This window comes from Leopardus geoffroyi, chromosome E2 (assembly GCF_018350155.1).
Source record: "Leopardus geoffroyi isolate Oge1 chromosome E2, O.geoffroyi_Oge1_pat1.0, whole genome shotgun sequence".
Classification (NCBI taxonomy): Eukaryota; Metazoa; Chordata; class Mammalia; order Carnivora; family Felidae; genus Leopardus; species Leopardus geoffroyi.
This window is the reverse complement of record NC_059335.1, coordinates 31387037-31411129: the sequence shown is the minus strand read 5'-3', so window position 1 is coordinate 31411129 and position 24093 is coordinate 31387037. Positions and strand designations below refer to the sequence as shown.

Genomic DNA, 24093 nt, shown 5'->3' with positions numbered 1-24093 from the left:
CTGTGCTGTGCCGCTTCCAGAGCTGCTGACTCAATTGCGCTCCAAGAAGTACGTGGAATCCCCATGGCCAGTCCCCACTTGAAGAGCAGACTTGGTTTGGCCTGGAGTTTTCGAGAGCACCTACACAAAAAAGAGGGTGGTCGATGCATCAGTTTCAGAGACGAACAGAGCCCTGCCTCAGGATGTGGGTGAGGATGCCACCTCCTCCGGGAGGCCTTCTCGGACCCCCCCAAGTCAGTGTTAGCTGGCGTCCATTCACTGCACAGCAAACTGTGTGTTCCCCCATTCTAAGCTATGCCTCTACTGTGTAAGCGTCTCTCCCGTAATCTCTGCGTCCAACTTGTCTATAAGCCCTACGAGTTCAGGGGTCGTCCCTCTTATTCAGCGCAGTATCTTCAGCTTCGGGCAACAGCCTGGAACACTGAATGTGCTAATTAAATGTGTTGCATGAATGATTCCAAGTTCTAATCCTGCTTTTATATGTATTTGTGTCAAGCAGTTGTATTATATGCTTAACAAAGGCCACATTCCTTGGTCATCCTGGGATAGGAGATAAAAGTCCCCTTTCCAGTCGTGCATTAATCGAACGTGGCAGAAACCACTGGCTACCTACTCACCAGCTCTTCCTTCTCCTACGAACAGGGCAGCAATGAACACAATTCTAAGGAATATGCCTTCTTCTAAGGAAGAAGCCAGCCATGGCATCTTAGCACAGACTGTCATAATAAAATACAGCCTGGATGGCATAACAGAAACTTATTTCTCGGAGGCGTGAAGGCTGGGAAGGCCAAGATCAAGGTGCTGATAAGGTAGGTTTCGTTCTGAGGCTTCTTCTCTTGGCTTCTAGCCAGCCCTGTCTCACTGCATGCTCACAAGACCTCTGTATTTGTGGAGGGAGAAAGGAAGAGGGAGAGAAAGAGACAGGCAGACTGAGCGAGCACTCTGATGTCTTTTAAGGGCACTAATCTCGGCTCGAGGGCCCCAACCTCATGACTCCATCTAACCCTAACTACCTCCCCCAAACCCCATCTCCAAATACCATCACATTGGGGGTTAGGACTCAATATACAAATGTGAGGGGACACAAACATTGAGCCTGTAACACATAGAAATCTCATTCCCTTTTGCCAAATACTACATTTCCCAGCCTGCCTTGCAACCAGGAATGGCCAAGTAATCCAGGCCTGGCCATCAGGACATAATGAGGAGTCTGCTAGGAGGCCTGGGGGAAAGAGTCTCCTAATACAAAACTCCCTCTTATCTTCTCTTTTGGTTCCAGTACCAATTCCTACTGGGGTGGGGGTGGGGGGGGTCTCCCACAGAGCACCAAGTAATTTTCCAGATACCAACAGGGTGCCCGAGAATTCATCTCAATTCTGACACTACCTAGAGAGAAGTTCAGATCCCACGGGTTAAGGGTTCGGTCCTGCAAGACTGGCCACTCCAGTTGAGATGCCAGTCACAAGGCCAGGTTATTACTGCCTGTGTTTCTGACCAACCGGCTACAGATCAGAGGCTTCGAACAACTTCCTTGGGCTTGAGACACCAGCCACAAGTCCAGGGGTTAGCTGTACTTCTGACCAACGGGCTATAAAGCAGAGGTTCCCACGACCTCCTCCTCAGGTTCAGTTAATTTGCTAGAATGGCTCAGAGAACCCGGAAACAGTTTACCTACTAGATTCCTGGTTTATTATAAAAGGATGGAACTCAGGAACAGCCAAATGGAAGAGACGCGTAGGGCACAGTAGGGGGAAAGGGGCCGGAGCCTCCACCCTCCCTCCAGGCACACCACTCTCCCCAATCCCCAGATGCTCCCCAACCTGAAGCTCTCTGAATCGGGGTTTTATGGAGCCTTCAATACACAGGCATAACTGATGAAACAATGGGTCACTGTTGATGGAAGTCCATCTCTAGCCCCTGCCCTTCCTGGTCAGCGGGGGGAGCTGCGAATGGAAGTTCCAACCCTCTGACCATAGGCTCACCCCACTCACAATCAGTCCCATCTTTTGGTGCTTTCCAAAGGTCACGTCATTAACATTACAAAAGATACGTTGACACTCTCTCCCGACTTAGGAAATCTGAAGAATCTGGGGAGCTGTGAGCCAAGAGTACGGGGTGAAAACCAAGAATATGTTTTTCTTACAAATCATAATATTGCATCCTCCCACCCTCTTCCTCCTGCCTTAAACACCGCTCTATGAGCACATGGCGTCTGGCACCATTCCCACCATCTCGTGATCACCCGCCAATGACCAAAAGGCCCACGTGCTAAAGATGGCATAGCAGAAAACTTGAAGGTACCAGTGTCCTGGGCTATAATTATTAAGCCACTGTTCCGGAAGAACTTCCTTCTTCCGGGCAGCTAACGACGTGAGAAAAGTCACGTTTAAACCCACTGTTAAATGGGAATTGTTACATGTAGGAGGGTTTTTCAAACTCACACTGAGCAAAATGCATGAAACGCTTTAACGCACACCCACTCTAATGTGATTCAGCCACCCAACCAGAATTGTAGACAGCGGGGATTTGCAATCAAGTGAACACAACACTCTTTCTATTCTGGGAGAAGACACCTGTCGTTTTGGAAATATTAAAGAGTCCCTACATCACCAGAGAGTTTCTGTTCCTCTCAAATTTTGTACCAAGGGGTCATACATAACATTGCAGGGCAGAATAGCCAGAGTGAGAAATACAGATTACTTCCTTTAAGAAATAAGAGATTAAACCTCTTATTCATAAGAAACCTAAATAATAGACAAGAATCCAGAAACTGAAGGTGTGGTAATATCCAGCTTTTTTATCACTTGCAAATTATGTTAACAACTGCAAAATTTCATATGTTAAGGAGAAAGAAAGGTCAGACAAGGAACGTCACTCTTAAGATTCGACAATACTACACTGAGAAATGCTTTTTAAGTATTGGTTCCATTCCGTACGCTTTTTGAAAAATGGTTTGTCATGAGTTGACTCAAATGATGAAGTTAAACAAATCTCCAAAACTACTTGCAATTTGTAGAACCGGCTTTTGTTGTTTTATTGTTATTGTTATGTGTGTTCTACCTTCTCGCCAATCAGTTTTCCATTAACATAAAATACTTCGATTCTGGCTAAAGAAGTCACATTTTGTCATTTAAAATTGTAGAGAACATCCTTACACGATGTTCTGTGTAACAACTCAGTGTTGCCATAACAGACATGAGACAAACTCAAACTTTTTCTGAGGCACCTAGAAGTGTCACAGGCAGCTTTTTTTATGCAACCCCTATATAATTTATATTTCAAGATGACAGGTTAAACCACACAATTGCTGTCTAAAAAAAAAAAAAGACTTAAATTACCCCAAACATCTCAAAATGCCTACAACTTCTTCCAAGAGTACTCAGACTCTGTCCTTAAACGCATGTAAGTAAATATATTTAACTGAGAAGAAAATCCTACTTTGCTGAGGGGCGGGTAATTACCTCTCTAATTTTCCAGGCTGGCATCTCCTCAGAGACTCTAAACTCTACAGGTAGCCCTATGTTTTGTTCACCTGTAGAGAAGTCAGCCAAACCATGTTAGAGATCTTGGCTCTAAATAAACATAGGTTAGGATAAAAAACAGCCTGAAAAAGGAGCTTCCTCTAGGGTTTCAGGTCTTAGGGTTCTGCCAACAGACGGTTCCAGGGTTGCGATTTAAGTCCCTTTGTGTCTTCAAAATCTCTCTTAAGAAGCCAGACTCCTTTTTCCCCTTACTCATTCATTCCTTCCTCTGCACCCAGCGCATTTCATCAGGAGCCAAAAATGTCAAACACTTCCATGGGTAAACAGAAATCTAGTGGCTGTGTGTGTGTGTGTGTGTGTGTGTTTTAACGCGTGCTGTTATATTATGAGAGGTGACAATGTAATCTGCCTGAGGCACCTCTCTCTCCATCCATGCCAGGCAGGTCATTTTCTTTTTATCAGAAAGGAGAGCAGCTCATCGGGTTTTAGAGCATGTTGACACCAATGCTAATAAAAGCGAGATAAGAAGCGGCTGCCCTTAAGGTGCCTGAGCCTGTACCCGGCCTAAAACAGATACTTCACAGTTCCTGCACCACAGCTGGAGCTGGAAAGTGATCTGATGCCACAGTGCCTTAACCGCACACACCTCAAGCAGGTAACAGGGTAGTTGTAAAGTGCCGCAGGGATAGCGGAGGCGCCTAACTCTGGCGATCACTCCGCTCTCCTCTGGGCAAGGAAGACAGTTCCCTTACGAAGGCAACGACGAATGAGGACCCTGACTTCTCAAAAAACCAGCAGAGGCATGGGATGAAAGCTGGTGCAGCCACTCTGGGTAACAGGATGGAGGTTCCTCAAAAAACTAAAAATGGAACTACCCTGTGACCCAGCAATTACACTACTAGGCATTTATCCACGGGATACGGGTGTGCTGTTTCGAAGGGACACATGAACCCCCAGGTTTATAGCAGCACTATCAACAATAGCCTAAGTATGGAAGGAGCCCAAGTGTCCATCGACGGATGAACGGATAAAGAAGATGTGGTATATATATACAATGGAGTATTGCTCGGCAATCAAAAAGAAGGAAATCTTGCCATTTGCAACTACGTGGATGGAACTGGAGGGTATTATGCTAAGCGAAATTAGTCAGAGAAAGACAAATATCATATGACTTCACTCATATGAGGACTTTAAGACACAAAACAGATGAACATAAGGGAAGGGAAGCAAAAATAACATGAAAACAGGGAGGGGGACAAAACAGAAGAGACTCTTAAATATGGAGGACAAACAGAGGGTTGCTGGAGAGGGTGTGGGAGGGGGGACGGGCTAAATGGGTAAGGGGCATTAAGGAATCTACTCCTGAAAATCTACTCCTGAAATCATTGCTTCACTATATGCTAACTAATTTGGATGTAAATTTTAAAAAATAAAAAATTAAATTAAAAGAAAAAAACAAACAAACCCAGCAGAGGCAGGAGCAAGATCCATGGTAAACCACGAGTCTGAAAAACAGTCCTAGCAAACTAAGAGACCCGTTAATCAGTAGCTTTCAAACTTTTCAAGATTTAAATAATTAACTTGAAAGAACTCTTGCCCAAAGGTATACGCATATAAAGTACACAAAAGGGGCCAAGCTCTTCTCAGGCGCCCAGCTCCCGCAGCAGAGCCCATGTGGTGCCCAGGTCCCAAGCGCGTGTGCAAATCACTGCACCAGACCCTACCAGCCATACTGCCGTTTCAAGGGCAAAACCTGAGATTTTATTCTTCTTTCTCTCATTCTCTCTCCTTTCTTCTGCTCTTGACAGCCATTAGTTCCTCAGGATCACCTCTGACATGTAAAGTCCCCAGTGAGATCCCAAATTCACTTGCAGATAATCTAAGAAACACACCAAAAGACCGGATACTTTCTACAACCTACCCTGACAAAGATTTACACACCTTTTCCAAAAGGTAATTTGGCAATATGCATCAAAGTGCCTTAAAAAAAATCGTTCTGTCTTTTGACCTTATGTTCTCTTTCTAGGAATTTACTCGTAAAAAAATTTCCTAAAAAGTGCACGTCAGGATGTCTGAACAAACTTAAACACAGCATTATTTATGCTAATAAAGATGCCTCAGTCAGTGAAGCGCCCAACTCTTCGTTCCGGCTCAGGTCACAATTTCACAGTTTGTGGAATCAAGACCCGCGCCGGGCTCTGTGCTGTCAGTGCAGAGCCTGCTTGGGATTCTCTCTCTCTCTCTCTCTCTCTCTCTCTTTCTCTGTCGCTCTCTCTCTCTCTGTCTGCCCCTCCCTTGCTGTGCATGCTTTCTCTCTCTCTCAAAATAAATCAACTAAAATAAATAAATAAATGAAATAAGCTAAATGGTCAACAAAAGGGGACTGTTAAGTAAGTTAGTACAGACATGATGGCATCTCCTGTGCTTTGGCCCTACAATGCTTCTTTTTTTTTTTTTTAATTTTTGTTTTTAACGTTTATTTATTTTTGAGACGGAGAGAGAGCATGAATGGGGGAGGGGCAGTGAGAGAGGGAGACACAGAATCGGAAGCAGGCTCCAGGCTCCGAGCCGCCAGCCCAGAGTTTGACGCGGGGCTCGAACCCACGGACCGCGAGATTGTGACCTGAGCTGAAGTCGGACGCTTAACTGACTGAGCCACCCAGGCGCCCCCTACAATGCTTCTAATATAACAAAATTATAAAAATAAAAATAAAAATAAAAATAAAAATAAAAAAACGGTGACAACTCTATATAGTACTATCTAGAAAATATCAATATAAATGGATTGATAGACAAATTACAAAATTTACTTACTGAACTGGAATACTAAATTTAGTACCACCTTCCTGGGCAGAAGACACATAGCATGTTGTATCCTAAGAAAGGCAACATAAAAGTTTATCTGAGGCTAACTTGCTGGGAGACACTATATCCTGGCATTACCGTAATTACTGGGAAGTCAGTATAATACTTGTATTTTCTAACGTGCTCATGCTCCACCCTCCTTTTCCCTTGACCATGACGTTGGTGACTTAAGGTGGGCCTATGGGAGGAAGTCCCACTAGAAATAATGGAAGACTTTCAAGAGCTCTTCCAAAGGTCTATGCCTGCTCTCATGAAAGTCCAACTCCATGATAAATTGTGTCTCTAAATATTTCCACAGACTACGCCACAACAGGCGACGATGTACTGTCTACTCGGTGCCAGATACTAAGACTACAACAGATGAATAGAAGCACGGACCTTGTCTTCGAGGCCCTCGCCAACCAGTCAAGCGAACAGATAAAAAGGTATAGTGAGGTAAAAGCTAAGAAGTGTCTAAAACACTGAGGACGGGAAAAGCACAGGAGTCTCAGAGGAAGAGGCATTTGCGGAAATGGCTTGCAAACGCTGTCATTTTCTCCCTCTCTGGGTGCCCCTGAGATGGGAAGAGAGGGGTCTGAGGACAGAAGGACAGCTGGAAAGGCACTGAGGCTGGCGTCCTCAGGGAAGCGGCCCCCCGGTCACAGCAGGAGGACCAGGCGTGAGGTGGCGGAGATGAGAGGGTGGGGGCAAGGGTCGGCCGCAGATAATAAATGACACTGAAACAAGAGGAACCTCATCTGGCAAGCCCAGGGGTCGGAATTTTAACACACAGCCAGGAGTAAATCTCTGAGAAATTGTGAACAGCGGAGTGACACGGCCACTTCACACCTTGCAAGGTGGCAAGGTACAACCTGACGGGAGGGAAACAGCAGGCCGAGAGCCTAAGGAAATCCAAAGGGCCCGAACACAGGGCTGGCGCCAAGATGAAGAGATGAGAGAAGGGAAGACGTGGGGACGGGGGCCAGGGCGTGGGAACCAACCGGACGAGGCGCGGGAGGGAGAAGCGCTGCCCTCCTTCTTCTGGAAGCCTCTCCTCAAGTCTTCCCAGCGCCCTCTCGCTCCTTCCCTCAGTCCGTCCTGTCTGCTGGAAAGAATCCTCCCCTGAGAGCTCTGCGCTGACAACCCAGGGGACGCCTGCCCTCCTACTCTGCTTCACTCCTCCTCAGAGCATTTAGAACCACCAACAGTAGACCCGTGTTTACTTGTTTATTTTCTGTCTCTCCCTGGAGCACTGGAGCTCCATGAAGACAGGGGCTGCCTGCCTGGTTCATGGCCGGATTCGGCAACTTAGGACAGGGCCTGGCACACAGGAAGGGCTCAAAAAATATTTGTTGAGTGAGGGCTCGACACTTGTCTGGAAGAGAAGGAAGGAAGGAGGGAGGGAGAAGGCAGGCAGGCCCCTCAGGTTTGTGGTTTGAGTACCTGACTAAAATGTCATGTTACCGAACTGACATCAGTATACTGGGTGGGGCGGGGGGCAGGGAGGGAAGATGAGAGACGCCAAGACTGACTGTTTTGAGTTCTAGAATATTTCATCTGGCCAAGGATGGCACCGTGAGAAGTCATTAATAAATCCTTCCCACTTAAAAAAAAAAAAAAAAAGACAAAAGAGAAATCAAGGGGTAGCAGGGGAGGTCCTGGAGCAACTTTTCAAGCAGGGTCTCCTTTCTTGGGTGTTCCGAGTGCGAACATAATCTGAAGACACTGACGCTGGGTGTTCGCTGACTCACCCAAGGTGGCACAAGTTGGAAAATGGCAGAAGCAAAACGAAAATTCAAGTCTCCGGGCGCCCCATCCACTACACAACAGTCGAAGCAAACCAGAGTTAGTGACCAGAACTTTTCATATACTTTAAGAATACTATTAAGCTTTCCCTCATCCTTCTCCACGTTGGGATGCTTTTTAATTCAGGGTTTCAAATTTATGAGAAAAGATGGCTTCCACTGCCATCATGTTCTGTATCTAGGAAACGTACTGCCTTGAGACTGACCTCTGAAGTCTCTAAGACTTAGTCCCGGCCAATTACACTCACTGTGTCGGACTTTCTTTACCATGAGGAGGACCAAAAGAAAAAAGTCTTAAATGAGATAATCACCATCCACCGCTGCGCTATGCCCCCTTCATTCTTTATTTGAAATTTCAATTCACGCCTCACAACTCGCATCAACGGACCTCCCCATCCCTTTGCAACATCCCACAAAGACCAGAATAAACGTTTCATCCTGTCAGCTAACCCCAGGTACCACCGGGCTCGCGTCTAGTCCCTTAAACCAATGGCCGGAAGCTGACAGAATATGCGAGACAAGACTGAGTTTAACTGGCAGAGGTGCTCAGATCTGCACTGTGCTATCTGAAACTCAGACCACAGGAGACAAGAGTGCACTTTTTTCACCGTGGCAACAGATTCAACCTCTTGGCCCTGTGGAAGCCATCTGAATAAATTTAACCAAAAGGAAAATGAAAAGAGAGAGCGAGAGAGCGAGAGCAAGAGAGAGAGAGAGAAAGGAAAGAAGAGGGAAAACTTCCTATCTTCTGATTGAGGATATATTCAGCACTCTGATTTTTTTATGCACATTTGATCATGCTGCTGACAGCCTTGGAAGTTAAGTAATATGGACTGCTGCACAGAGGTTTCAAACCTTGATGGAAACCAATGGCAGGCTCCTTTTGACAGTCCAATAATGACAAGCACGTTGCAGGCCAATGCCCGTCATTCACCAACATCTCCAACCTGCTCCAACTGCTGCACAGCGACTAAGTGGAGGGTCAGAGGTTAAGCTCCAAGAAGCCAGCGATGAAGGGCAACTGTCATGCACCACTGCCTATTGTGAAGCAGCAAGGAGTGGCTGTCTCCTCCAGAACATGCAAAACGCTCTCATTCTGTCCAGGCAGAGACACATCTGAAGGTCCTAAATGAGACCATCGCCAATTCATGAAGCGCCAAACTGACAGCATGCCATTCAAGCTGTCTCCGATTTGACTTTTTTTCCTATTTCAAATCACAAATGCATGCAAAGTATACAGTTAAGCATAACTCCTCAGCCATGGTTTTAAGCAGGCTATGCTTTTCGACACATTCGTAGCCTCAGACACATACACAATCTCAGATCCTAAAAAAAGGAAAGAAAACACAAAATTAATTTATTCTTCAGGGAGTTTCTAATAAAGTATATAATGCCACATGGCACAGAAGAACCCAGATGACAGTTTTCTAGGAAAGTTCACAAATTGTGTACAAAAGAAAATAACCTTAAAAAGGAATGATTTCATCTTATTACCATATAACCAGGAGAGCATAAGACTATAACTATATGTGCGGAATTTTATTTAATGAAAGCAAGAGAATTTTAAGTATGCGGTAATTTATCAATGCATTTTATAATTTTTTATGAGAATATCACTCACAGATTATTCAGTTTACATGTGACAGAAATACATCCTTCCATAATTCTAACTTTGAAATCTTCTTGTTTTTTCTGTAATGGAATGACATGATCCCACTCAGATGTGTGTGTTAATATATATTAACAAAGAGATTTCATCTTTATTGAGTAAAAAGAAATGTCTCATCTTATTTAGAAGCCTATGATTGTCACTAAAAGTGACCGGCTAGGATTAAGAATTAAGTTGGACAGGTCTTCTTATACCCTTTTCACCAACAATAGGATTTCTATCCACAAATAGAGCCATAAGTGGCCCTCATCAGAGACAGCCTTTAGCGGAATGAACTTGAAAATGAGCCTTCTATAAAGGTGTTGGTCTATACCAACTATAGCACTAAAGTCACTCTTTAAGCCCTGATCACTATCACCCACTCTTCCTTAAGTAAGCCTGGGGAGAGGAGATAACCTATCAACTATAAGGAACAAAGCCAGAACACCCCATCATTAAAGCCTGTACAGGCTGAGGTCAACTAATTGCCCTATGCTCTAGCAATAAGAAAGAACACAGCTAGTTTCTGACACAGAGATTGAGAAAACCAAACGCAAGTTATTTTAGGTAATGTATGAGCACGCATCAACCTGCCATTCCCAAGCAAAACCAGAAATTACGGTGTATAAACCCAGATTACTATACGTAGTTCTGATCAAGAAAAACCTCACAAGCCGCAAGTACTGATTCACATACTATTGGGACAACTACTTAAATAACACTGTTCAAAACAAAATAGCTAAGTGAGCATTCTGCAATGTAAGAGACTTGGTAAGAATGTGAATATGAAATGACGTCTCTTTCCTGAGGGATAATTTTAGGGGGAAAATTCTTTACTTCATATTCAGGCATATATGGCCCACGAAATCACAAAGATTGAATTCAGAGACAGGCACTTCTTCCCCAAATCCTTTTATTTTAGACCTGGCTTGCAAACATCAAAGCTTAATGTGAACCAATACAGGACAAATAAAAGAATGTACTCCTTTTAGACACCCCTAGAATCTACTAATGCCATTCATATTCCTACGGGATAACACAGAACGAAAACTTAAATGGCTTCAAAAAACAGGCTAGCTGATTAATTAGTCCCAGACTCATAAGGGGTAACAAGAGGAAACCAAGAATTTAGGAGCGGCAGATCCCAAGAAAAATTTTGCATGGCTAAGTCCAATGCTCGACTTATTATACTGGAAGAAAAAGAGGGTGTGGTGCCTAAATCTGTTCTGTCACCCTCAGATCCGAGAGCTCGGCTAAATTCCCTCCTCAGGCCTTCCTGCTGTGTGACTCTGCATGAAGGGGTCCCCACTTGATCCTTTCATGCAGATGACAAGAGAAGGAGAAGTTGGCTGGACATCGACCTGTGGTCATATAATCCATCCTTCGTTTCCCCTCTTCAAAATATCCTGGAGGCAGGGGGAACGAGATAACGGCAGTTGGTAGGAATAAGGCGGGTGGGCACGTTCATTTCGAGGTAGAGCAGGACAGTTTTTCATGAACATTCAAAAAGAAGAGCCAACCCTCATATCCAGTCTCTCCAACCCAGGACACGGTAGATACTCAATAAATGTCTGAGGAATGAATTGATACATGAATACTCAATACCCCTTGTCAAACTTTCTACTCGGTGGATACGTAAGGGGAACGCACCAGAATAGCATTTTCTTGGAGAGAAACATTGGCCACATATCCTGGAGAGATCAGGAGGACAACCACTGTGCTCCACTTTCCCCATTTATCCCAAATTTCACTATCTAAAAGGTTCTCCCACATGTATATACATTCAGCAAGATTCAAAAAAAAAAAAAATGTTGCTACATTCAGTCAAATGTGATTTCAGTCAAATCAATGACTCCTGCTATTTCAGTGTTCCACAGATCAGTGGAGATGAACAGAATTCCCACAGTGGGAGTTGGGATGCAGAACGTGGTCTCAACAACTGGGCCTGGTAGTTGTTCCAGAAAGTCCCATTAGACCATTAGACGGAGACGACAATAATTCTCCCTCCTCTTAACATGCGGCTTTTTATCAGGCCCTCAGTGATATAGTGACATAGCAACTAATTTTGTTTACCTTTCTTCTGTAAATGAAGCCAAAAGGCCTGATGCTTACTGTTGGAGTGTAGAAATATTGCTGCATGCTCATGGTGGTGGAGGGTGGGGAACAAAGCCAAATGGAGGGACTGCTCTTCTCTGTGTCCGATTCCGCAAGGCGAGATGCTGCGGCGAAGTGCCTAAGTGCTTTGAGATCATCAGTTCAGAAGTACCAGCTAACCCAAGCAGGTGCCCTGCTCTCGGCCGAACAAAAGCCAGACACACTCATTTTACCATATTCATTGTACACGGAACTGTTCAGTGCAAGGAGTACCGGTTGCCTCCGGGTCATGAAATAATACTAAAAACTTTATAATCATTCATTGATTAAGTTTTCAGCATACTCTATCATTTGAATCCAATGGGAGCATAAAGAGCTATTTGTGAGGTCAACCACGGTACAGACAGATGCTGACATGCTATTGATGGCAAGGTGGAAAGAAATTGCTAAATACAGCAGATCAATACCTCGTTTCACTGTTACAGCCTTCTGCAGACATAAAATATATATCTTTACAGCTACAAAAATAATAATAATGAAAGTGGGAGATAAATGCTTCCCTCAAGGTAAACTATTTGATTAGCTAAGGGCAAAGGTGACAGCAGCAGTTACACTAAAGTAACTTTATAGTCTTAAATAAAAACAGGAGGAACAGCAGTGGATGAAACGGCAAAATGAATCGGGACACACACAGGCGATTCAGATACAGCGCTTTTAAAAACCACAGCGATAGGCAAAGGGCCACCAACATCTAAGATTTTCCTATGGTCCACAAATCCAGTTTCCTGAGATCTATTCGTCATATGGCTTTACACAAAACATTTCTAAATAAAGCATTTTCTGTTGTGGATGGAGAACAAATAGAGAACCGAGGACAAATAAATGTGCTATCAAGTGTAACGAACAAACAAAAAGCTCAACTTTCGGTTTATACACAATTCCATTTCACCGGAAACAGTGAGAGGCAACCAGATCTTTAGCACCTTACTCGATACATAAAACAAATTTGTAACATGGCTCTTGGCCAGAGGGAGCTTATAATCTCTCTAGGGAAAAGAGAATTACAGGAAACACCACTAGATGTGAGCAATAATAAGATGCGATACCTATTATGACCAAATGTCAAGATGCACGGTATTGTACCATATGCAAACTTACTGTTGTTACCATACATTCTGACATAGGAAATAAGGTCAGCAGGAAAGAGATGAAAGAAATAATCCTCAAAAGCTTCATGAAAGAGGGAGAACTTGAGGCAATTCCTCAGGGATTGGTAGATCTTATACAGTATCATCGAATTAGTTTTCATTTCGCGGAGATGAAACTTGCTTTGTAAATCCCCACAGTTTGAGATTAAAAACAACCAAACAAAATTTACCATCAATTATCTGAGACATAAAGTCTCGCAGGAATCTTTAAAAATAGCCTAAAGGGTATTTTTGTTTTCAAAAAGTTATACCTCCTTTTTCCCTGCTAGCAATGAACTGCTAAAAAATGGGGGTGGGGGGCATGCTCTACTAGAAACCACAACACTGAAATGTCAGGGATTATGTAAAGCCCTTCAACGAATATTATTCTAAAAAAATATTTAGTAATTACACAGAAAACAACGATCACTCAGCATTTGTGTGGCATTTAGCAATTTATTTTTTTAATCTTTTTTAACATTTATTCATTTTTGAGAGAGAGAGAGACAGAGCACGAGTGGGGGAGGGCAGGGAGAGAGAGAGAATCCGAACCAGGCTCCAGGCTCTGAGCTGTCAGCACTAAGCCCGAAGCGGGGCTTGGACCCACACCATGAGATTATGACCTGAGATGAAGTCGGACGCTTAACAGACTGAGCCACCCAGGAGCCCCACATTTAGCAATTTAAAATCAACCTGCTAAAAAATAATAAAAAATAAAAAATAATTTAAAAAAAATAATAAAATTAAATAAATAAAATAAAATAAAATAAAATAAACCTGTTAATCTAGGACTGACTTATCAGATGGCATTCATTTTCCAAAAAAAAAAACCATGGGAAATCTTAACGGACCACGATACAATACCACACCCCTATATAGCAATAAACAAAACATGTTAAAAATAAAAATAAATCTCAGTGCTAGAGAAGCAATGGAATTGTAATGTAACTATAACTGAAAGGGAAGGAATAACTACATATTTATTTTTCCTCCAAATAAGGATTTTTTTAAAAAAGCTGTGCAGCACCTGGATGGCTCAGTCGGTTAAGCATCCGACTCTTGATTTTGGCTCAGGTCACAATCTCAGGTTTGAGCCCCGCGTCCAGCTCTGCACTGACAGCACAGAGAGCCTTCTTGGGATTCTCTACCCCTCACCCACTGGTGCATGTGTGCACGCACATGTGCACACAGTCTCTCTCTCTCTCTCTCTCTCTTTCTCTCTCTCAAAACAAATAATAAATACTTTTTTTAAAGGGCTGCTCTAAGACCTATAAAAATGGAAAAGAATTTTTATCAATTTTATAATTTATTATCAGTTTATATAAATTACACTAGCTTTTTAGTCTTTGTTTTGGGAAAAGAGCATAATAATGTCTCTAGCATTCTTCTGCGGAGGAAATGCAATTGAACCACAACATTTACATCCTCCAGCAATGCACATCCATTTCACTAACTGTGTGGTGATGTGGCAGTCTAGGACACCCCACATAAACTACAAGCTTTTTTTTATCCTAGTAAACTAGAAATTCTATAGGTGGGTGAAGGGCTCCTAGGTCTCAGTGTACTTTAGGCTCTCTCGATAATGAGCATTATGAAAATTAAGTCTCAGAAAACAATCAGTAAATATTTACTGTATATCTGTCAACAAAGTTGTGTTACATATTTCAGAGGACGTGTGCATACATATATATGTGTGTATATAATATACATATATTTTTTAATACTTTCTCCTCCAAAGAACTTGATACTATGTTGGGAGACAGAGCTGGGGGAGTAGTGGATAAGACAAGAATACTAAAAGCCTTCTATTTTAAATCATATTTGTATCTACATAGCATTTTTAGTGCTGTGCTCACGACTCTGCATGCATCACAGAACCAAAATACAGTCTGTAGAACTAAGAAATACTAAGTGATAAGCACTACAAAAACATGCACAAATTGCTACAGGAACACAGAAAAGAAAATTATTTTTAAGATTTTGAAATGCTTTTCATATTACAAAAAGGAAATAAATGAACTTAAGTATTCATCTCAAGAATTCAGTAAAATAAAAACAAAAGCAGTTTAAGCAAAACTGAAGGAAGGAAACAATAAAGATTGAGGTAAAAATTAATGAATTAGCGTAACAAATTCAAGAGATCGTTTTTAAAAAAATAGGTCACAAGCAAACAGAATCAAGCTTTGAAGACATTACATGAATACATAAAGTTAAAATTAAAAAGAAAAAAGAAAAAATATGGAATTTTTTATTATAAAACTGCACAACTCTATCTTATAAGCCGGAGAATGTTATGTTCAGTGCTGTGCTAGTAAATATGAAACCTCAATTTCTGAGAAAGGATAATGACCAAAATTTACTCAAAAGGAAAAAACTATATAGCCCACTAACTAGAAAAGATATTGGTACAGTTATCCAAAAATTACCTTCCCTAACATCACATGAAGAGTTTTACAAGTAATTTAGTTCAAACATCCACGGGAAAAATAATTCCAATGTTTTTTAAAAGGCTCTAGAGCACAGAAAGAGGAAAATGGTACAAATCATTTTATGACACAGGCTTATCTATGATAGCAAAACTTGACAAAAGAAAGCACAAAAAGGAATGTTTCCCAGCATTTTAACAAGTAAATTATCTTCCCTCTACCATTTGCTGATGAGGATCAGCCAAAAGAGTTTTATTAAATTTTACTAACTATGGTTTGAATTATGACTATAACATGCATATTAAATATGGCTCACTGAAGATTCTGATATACCCTGGGGGTACTACCATCCAGCTTCCTTGGTAATCACTGCTATAGACCCATCTTGCTTTCCTAATTGAAATACTAAAAGGTTGAATTCAGTAGTATGTTAAGACATAATGTGACTAAGTAGGATTTATGCCAAGAAACCAATATTAGAAACTATATTAACAGGTTACATTCTATCAATGAAAGTCAGACATTACCATCTAAATAAATGTCTAAATATCAAAAATATATTCAACAAGGGGCACCTGGGTGGCTCAGTCGGTTAAGCGTCTGACTTCAGCTCAGGTCATGATCTCACGAATCATGAGTTGAAGCCGCAAATCGTGGGGCGCCTGGGTGGCGCAGTCGGTTGAGCGTCCGACTTCAGCCAGGTCACGATCTCGCGGTCCGTGAGTTCGAGCCCCGCGTCAGGCTCTGGGCTGATGGCTCAGAGCCTGGAGCCTGTTTCCGATTCTGTGTCTCCCTCTCTCTCTGCCCCTCCCCCATTCATGCTCTGTCTCTCTCTGTCCCAAAAATAAATAAACGTTGAAGCCGCGAATCGTGAGTTCAAGCCGCGAGTCAGGATCTGTGCTGACAGCAGAGCTTCGGATCCTCTGTCTGCACCACCACCACCACCACCACCCTGCCCCACTCTGCCCTTCCCCTGCTTGCTCTCTCTCTCTCTCTCTCAAAACTAAAAAAGCCATTTTTAATATATATGCATATATATATGCACATGTATATTAAACATGAATTCAACCTCAGTCCCTAGAAAAAAATAAACTAAAAATCAAAGATTATTGTCAGTAATTACCATTACACTCAATACCAGAATCCTGAAACATAAGTAGTAAAAGCATGACTATCACCTCTATTCAAAGGTTTTAGACAAAGTAATAACACAAGAAAAAAAAAAAGGGAGGAGAATATAATTACTGAAGGGGGAAAGACCAAATTTTATTTGCAGATGATTAAATTATATGCCTAGTATATACCTAGAAACCCAAAAAAATCAAACAAAAAATATTAGAATAAGAATGTTTCTATATTGTGGCCAATTACAAAAACAACACATAAAACAAGCTTTCCCATGTACCACTCTAAAAATATAATTTAAAAATATCCCATTTGCAATAGTAACCAAAAATAGTAATCAAATATGTAAAATATACAGTAATAAACCCAAAAGGTAATAAATAGTTCTTAATTGAATAAAATTACAAAACTTTATGAGGATCATGAAAGAGAGCTTAAATAAATATAAAGACAAATAACATGGTGGAATGAGAAAAAAAAATTTTTTTAAGTTTATCTTCGAGAGAGCGAGTGAGAGTGGGGGAGGGGCAGACAGAGAGGGAGAGAGGAAAAATCCCAAACAGGCTCCACACTGTCAGTGTGGAGCCCAATGCAGGGCTCAAACTCACTAACCACGAGATCATGACCTGTGTTGAAACCAAGAGTCAGACACCTAACCGACTGAGCCACCCAGGCAACTCAGATGAGAAAAATTTTTTGCCATAATTAGTTCTTTCTTTTCGTTTTTTTTTTTTTTTTTTTAATGTTTATTTTTGAGAGAGAGACAGAGTGCTAGCAGGGGAGGGGCAGAGAGAGAGGGAGACACAAAATCCAAAGCAGGCTCTAGGCTCTGAGCTGTCAGCACGGAGCCTGATGCAGAGCTTGAACTCATGAACCATGAGATCATGACCTGAGCTGAAGTTGGACACTTAACTGACTGAGCCGCCCAGGCGCCCCTATTTCAGTTCTTTCCAAGTTAAGTTATAAATTTAATGCAATAATAATTAAAATACTAAAGGGATGATGTACCCAAGAGACTTAAAAAAGTGATTTTTTAAGTTTATCTGGAAAAATTGTTAAGTTGTCTCCTCCTTATAAAAGAAGAGCCAAAGAACTTTCTAAAAACAAAGAACAGTCATGCAGGTCTTGTACTGCTAGAAACTGGAAGGCATCATGAAACTCTGGTAATTAAAATGGTGTATCAAGAACAAGAGACAAAACAAAAGAATCAATAAAACAAAATAAAAACAAACAAAAAGCAGATCTGAGTATTTCAGCATTCAAATCAGTCAATTAATTTGCATAATTCCGAGGTGGAAACTGGTGAACCACCTGGGAGGAAAAGTTAGATAGCTACTCCACTTCATACACCAACTAAATTCTAGATGCATTACAAGAATGATATAAAAATATAGGGGTGCCTGGGTGGCTCAGTCGTTTGAGGGTCCGACTTCAGCTGAGGTCATGATCTCACAAACGTGAGTTCGAGCCCCGCGTCAGTCTCTGTGCTGGCAGCTCGGAGCCTGGAGCCTGCTTTGGATTCTGTGTCTCCCTCTCTCTCTGTTCCTCCCCTGCTCCTCTCTCTCTCTCAAAAATAAATAAAGATTAGGGGTGCCTGGGTGGCTCAGTCGGTAAAGTGTCAAACTTTGGCTCAGGTCATGATCTCACAGTTCATGAGTTCAAGCCCCGTATCAAGCTCTGTGCTGATAGCTTAGAGCCTAGAGCCTACTTCGGATTCTATGTCTCCCTCTCTCTCTGCTCCTCCCCCGCTCATGCTCTGTCTCTCTCTCCTTCAAAAATAAATAAAAACATTTAAAAAAAATTTTTAATAAATAAATAAAGATTTTAAAAACTTTTTTTTAATATTAAAACACAAAATACCAGGACATATAAGTGACTAATTCAACTGATAATTAGGTGGGAAAAGTTTCCCTATACATAAAGAACAAAAAATTTTTGAATAATAAAAATTCAAAAGTAGAAGGCAGGCAACAAACAAACTAGGAAAAGTATTTCCATCAGTTGACTAACGAAAAATAATATCCCTAATATTTACGAAGTAGTCTTACAAATCAACAGGAAAAGACAAACACACATTACCAAAATGGACAAAGGCTATAGAAACAAGCAAATCACAAAAGAAATATATTTTTGGTCAATAAACACGATGAGAGGGAATTCAACCATATACTCAGTAATTAAGAAAATACAAATGGGGGGGGAAGAAAATTCAAATTAATTCTACAATGAGCTCCTACTTCACCTCCTCCAAATTGGCATAGATTTTTACTTTATGCTAATTATCAGGGTTGGAGAGGACATAACAAACGTGTATTCTCAGGCAGTGTTTCTTACAGTAGAAACTGGCATCACCTCTCTGGGGGGCAATCTGACAGTGCAAACTAAAACTCTTTACAAATGTTAACCTGACAATTTGCCTTTTTTTAATTTACCTTGTGGAAAATACCAGAGGTTTGCACAAAGATTTATGTGCAAGAATGGTCACTGAGAGATAATTTATAATAGCAGGAAAAAAAATTCCGTATGATGAAATAGTACATAATGAAAATCCATATGATGAAACACTTTATGTTTTGTTTAAAATATCTTATATAAATATGTTGTAGATAAAACTGGGCTCACAGTGATATATTGGGCATATAATAGGCATAATAAGAATAAATATAGTATTTTAACAAATACACCAATATACTAACACAGAGGTTATCCCTGGAAAATTATAGGCTTTTTTTTTTTTCCTGCTTGGTATTTTTTTGTATTTTTAAATTTTTCTAATATAACAAACTATCATGTAATTGGGAAAAATAATGTTTTAAATAAGAAATGCTTAATTATCTGTGCCCCACATATTGTTGTCATACATTTACAAAGCTGTCTTTCATTAGCCGCATGTTAAAAATAATTTCACTACCTAAAGTCACATCCATGGTAATATTAATCACAGCTAATGCTTACAAAACACTCATATTTACCCAACGCTATTCTAAATACTTTCTATATATTAAATCATTTCATCCTTAGACTATTATTATCATCTCCATTTTACAGTTGAAGATTGAGGCTCCAGGAGATGAGGTGAGCTGGCCAAGATCGCTCAGCTAGTAAGTAGAGAAGCTAGGGAGAAAACAAGGCCGACTGGGTGCAAAATCCATACTCTGAAACACACAACAGGCTACTGTCTCTCCTGATAAACTATACTATAAAGCAACAAGACTGATTTACAATATATATGTCAGAACATAAACAATCAAATAAGCACTATCCCCTTTAAAGTAGTCTCCGTGGGAAACTATACATATCCCAAAATGTGGTCACTGATCAAAACATTTTTGGAAATCCTTCCTTTGACGGTCTCCAGGGGGCAGTAAAAGTGAGAAAAGACGAGATTTCTATCAAACAGCTAGGAATCAGTCAGCCGCGAGTCTTAAAGTGTGATTAAACTGCACAGTTCTGCTTTTGGTAACACAAGAAAAATCGATGAGGCTGATTTTACTATTGCACCCATACCTGGTATCCGCTTCCAGGAACTACATTCACAGGAGGCTCTCACCACTTGCTATCCTGCAATTACCGTAATCATTTGCTCACTGAGCCAAGGTCCTCCATGGCAAAGATTATATCTTACTCATCTTTGCATTTCCAGCCTCTAACACAATTCTTGGCACAACAAAGAGTACTGGTTAAGTATCTCTGAATGAACTCTAAAGAGAATGCCATACATACAAGTGCTCTGAGCAATGACAATATAGAAGAATGAATAAAAATACCACAAGGAGAGCATCTGAGCCTGTGTACAGGTAAACATATAATGTAGGTAGAGACTACAATGGAAATTTTAAGGAGTAATTCTTACAATTCTAAATATTAAGGAAGATAAAACTGAGTTTTTAACAGGTCTTCTTAGGACGATTCCTAGCTATAGTCATTTCACAAAACACAAGGAGGGGGAGTAGATATGCCTCATTGTCTAAAAAGCAATCTACTGAACCAAGGATGCAGAAATAACCATAAACTTTCTCAGACAACGATGCAAAAACACATCTGCTACACAGAAGACACCAGGATGCATCCTGCCTATGGGTTCAATCGACAAAGCACAACGTGGTGTCTGAAATATAAATCAAAGCACCTTACATCCCTGGTACTTATTGACATTTGCTACCTGCAAATTTCTAATATGTGCAAGATGGGCCTATTTTTATTTACAGCACAAACCACAGACTGAATGTAAAACAAGACGCTTAATAAATCCAGGGGAACATAAAACACCAGCATAACTCAGACAGCAAGACAGACACTCACTCCTTAATTAAGTGGGTGATGTTCTGTTTAAAACAAAAAGACAACCCTGGGCTGCAGCTAAGATTAAGCACTCAGTGTTGCGAGGGAAACGCCAACCATTTTCGGGGCAGAGGCTTTAAATCATGAAAAATAAACCATCTGATAGTCTGTATTCAATAGTAAGTAGACAGTCAGGACACAGACTGATTTGGATTAACACATTTTCAGTTATAACAAGTAATTTTACAGAGGATTAGTATCTTGATGGTCTGATCAATATGAGGCACCGCTGCCATTACAGATGAAGAGAAAATTGCCCCTCTGGTAATAAAGTGTGCGTGTCTTCGTTCTCCTTCATTTGCTGAGTCCATTACAGTAATGGTTCCAGCATTAACAGCTGGGGCAATTTAAGCAGCAGGGGTCTGATGAATTTAAAAGCTGGGCACACTGGCTACTCATCCTTTCCTCTCCTTCCAGGCTGCAGAGGCAACTCCTCGGCCTGGCTGCCTCCAACACGAGGATCGTGTTTCATGAGAACAACGGCCACGGTACGATTTGCCAATTATTGTCTCATTAATAGTGTTACCAGTCAATAATGTGACTAAAACAAAAACCGCTCGCAGCATATTGGCTGCTGATCCTGCAAAAAACTGCCAACTATTTACCTAAATAACAAGATTGACATGACAACAGGCTAGAGTCCACATAAACTGGAATGTTTTCATTCATTTGCCTGATGCTAGTCTCTAGCCAAACACAAAACAAAAACAGAACGTTCGCGCTGACAGGGAAGAAAAAAAATCGTCAGCAAAATGTTCCATCTCTGTTCTCAAAAAATGGCAAACTGGAAAACAATGAGATAATGGACTGCGGTGCACAGAAACAGAAAATCCATATTAATACAGCCTTGAGACTTTAATCATGCCCAATTCAACAGTGAGTTAAGGCTGCCACATCAGCCCATTTTATATGATTATTAGAGAAATGCTGGCCCTTGAGGCTCAGCCTTGAATGATCCAGTCACTAAATGAAGGCGCCAAAGGGCAGACTTAGGGCTAATGCAGAAATCAGAGCACCAAATTTTCTGATCACAAACGGTTATGAAAACACTCATGCACTGGCAACATCTCTCTCCCTCAGATCAGCTGCAACACAATTTGGTCCTTCAGACTGAGTTTTCTACTTCGTTTCTACCAGCTGTTAAGGATCTCAACTGCCATTTATCCATATGGCAGTTCTTTAACATAAAGGAAGGCATGGTCCCTTTGCAAGCAGGTCATTTCCAAAACTACAGAGCAAATAAATGATCATAATGGCAACAGGGCAGATGCTCACAGCACAAACAAAAATGCGAGCCTAGAGCACCTATGCAAGGTTCAGCTTTCAAACATGCACTGGCCTTGCAAGAGAAACACGATGCCAAGGCCAAGGGTGTGGACACTTCCTACCGATGCCAATCTTAATCTCCTAAACGTTTCCTAACCTGGCCCAAAAATCCCCAAGATTCCTCCCAGCTTCCACTGGAAAATCAACTGGTGAGACAGTTTTGTAAAATAATACAAAATCAGTGAGTATATAACAGAAGGTCACATGAATGTGGTTAGCAGAACTCTAAATTTACCTTCTCTGAACTGCACCTTTTTTTAAGGTTCCAAAAGTACCACCTCAACTATAAAGTTCTTGTCTTCTAGAGATTAGAAAGTCATAATTTAAATGTAACTTTATCAAGAAATCTGCCATAATAAACTAGCACCGACAAAATACACCAATCCTCCAGGGTAAATTAGCATCTTAAATTTAAAGGGAGCACTAGAAAACAACTGTTGGCAGTTGCTAAAGCATGTGCCGAAGAGAAGAATCCTATTTCTCAACATTAATACCTATACCTATGGTGTGTCAAGTAATTTAAAATCCATATTTAACCATTTTGCATTCTTTCTTTCAGGTTCCAGCTTCAGCTCTCACTAGGGCAAAGCCTAATGACCAATAATAACGGGTGATGCTTTGGGGGAATTCACTCATTCTTTTGATAAATCTGTATGCGATATTTACTATGTGCCTGGAACAGTGTGAACTGCCAGGGATACAATGGTGAAGAACAAAACTACCCACGGTCTCTACTTTCTCGAAGCAAACAGTCTAAATGCCAATACCTGTATTGCCAGACTTAACCACAATAGAATCCAATCGGCAGCCGGGGAGCCAATATGATCATTATTAAGGGTCACATGTAACCTGTATCAGATACTGGAGGCTCTCAACCATTCAATCTTCAACAGACACTTACAAATGTCTCTTATGTGCAGGATACTCTGCTGGGTACAATACAGAGAAGGAAGGATGAATAAGAAAGACACCAACGCAGTCTTCAGAGAAGCTGTCTAAAGCGTCTAAGACTTTTCAAATGGCGTATTTAGTTTTCAAAACCAACACAAACATGATAATACAAAGTAACAAGAATTCAATGTGACTCAGTGGGTTAGCTAGTTAACTTTTCAAGGAAAAATATTTAAAGTGTTTTGGAAACCATGAATAAACTAACCCTTCTATCTAGAGAAGGCAATCCAAACTACTAAATAGTGATTAAAGGTTGATCCATACACTCGAAGAGAGATTAAGCAAAGGATAAAGAGAGACGTTTGGTGGTGGGGGGGGGGGGGGGGGCGGGGGGGGAATGGGAATCAAACACTGGAATATGGCAGGAGAAGTTTTAATTTTTTAAGTCGGCTGGTCATTGGCCACCACCAAAAATGTTCTACATTCAGTTTCCTAAATCTGCGACAGATAAACTGGCAATATAATCCAGGATGGTCCATAGTGAAGGTAGGGACCAAAAGAACCTTTCCATAACCTTACTAAAATGCCAAACTGCAAAAAACATAAAATAAAACTGAAGTAAAAAGACCCAATGAACACATACACAAACCACAAACTTCCTTTTATTCCACTATCATATTTATAACTCACTAGACAGTATAAGGTTTATCTTATTAAATGATATCAAGAAAATAGCCACCAAAACAGAAGACTTTGTTAATGATTTTTATTTGAAACAGCAAGTTTATTCTGGATATGTTCCTTCACTGATAAAAGTGTACATTACTTAAACAAAATCATCATGTTCCTAATAAGTGTACAGCCCTCTCAGTAATAAATCTTAACTAGTTATATTTTCAGTATTTTTTAAAAAGATGATCTTAT

The 24093-nt window shown here is 41.0% G+C and overlaps 1 protein-coding gene and 1 long non-coding RNA gene across 7 annotated transcripts in view; one reads left to right on the top strand and one right to left on the bottom strand.

Moving 5' to 3' along the window:
* FTO (FTO alpha-ketoglutarate dependent dioxygenase) overlaps positions 1–24093 on the bottom strand; it is a 393904-nt gene that overhangs the window by 357733 nt on the left and 12078 nt on the right. The gene's annotated exons all lie outside the window — the stretch shown is intronic.
* On the top strand, positions 648–23536 carry LOC123579159. 2 transcript variants are annotated; one of them, XR_006702656.1, is made up of 5 exons: positions 648–809; positions 5291–5435; positions 6646–6782; positions 21370–21440; positions 22838–23536. It is a non-coding gene; the product is annotated as an uncharacterized LOC123579159 (long non-coding RNA). The 2 variants fall into 2 exon arrangements; XR_006702655.1 differs by lacking the exon at positions 5291–5435.